Source organism: Morone saxatilis, unplaced genomic scaffold (genome assembly GCF_004916995.1).
Source record: "Morone saxatilis isolate NCDOM2014 unplaced genomic scaffold, NCSU_SB_2.0 Contig22, whole genome shotgun sequence".
In the NCBI taxonomy this organism is placed as follows: domain Eukaryota; kingdom Metazoa; phylum Chordata; class Actinopteri; family Moronidae; genus Morone; species Morone saxatilis.
In genome coordinates, this window is record NW_023339785.1 from 13,619,535 (window position 1) to 13,619,810 (window position 276).

A 276-nucleotide genomic window follows, 5' to 3' on the forward strand; every position below is an offset into this window, starting at 1 on the left:
ACACACACACACACACATCTGAAGGCCTGCCTTCCTTTCTCCTGTTTTTTAGTGACTGTGAATGAAGAAGAGCTAACAGCTAAACACGACTACAGTCCGACTTTATGTGACCTCATGAGGTCAAAGGTTATGGCCTTATTTGTTGCTTATTAAAGGTGCTTGAGATGGATCAAAAGAGAAGTGAGGCAGAAAATGATACAACAAAGAGGTGGAGAGACAGATAAGGGTAGAAATAAGTGAATAGGACATAGAAAATGTGTCTTCATTGCTTTATGT

General features: G+C 39.9%; 1 protein-coding gene across 1 annotated transcript in view; it reads right to left on the minus strand.

Annotated features, from left to right (window-relative positions):
* The window catches only part of LOC118333561 (neuronal acetylcholine receptor subunit alpha-7-like), a 33,328-nt gene that overhangs the window by 1,309 nt on the left and 31,743 nt on the right, over nt 1-276 (minus strand). The window lies entirely within an intron of this gene.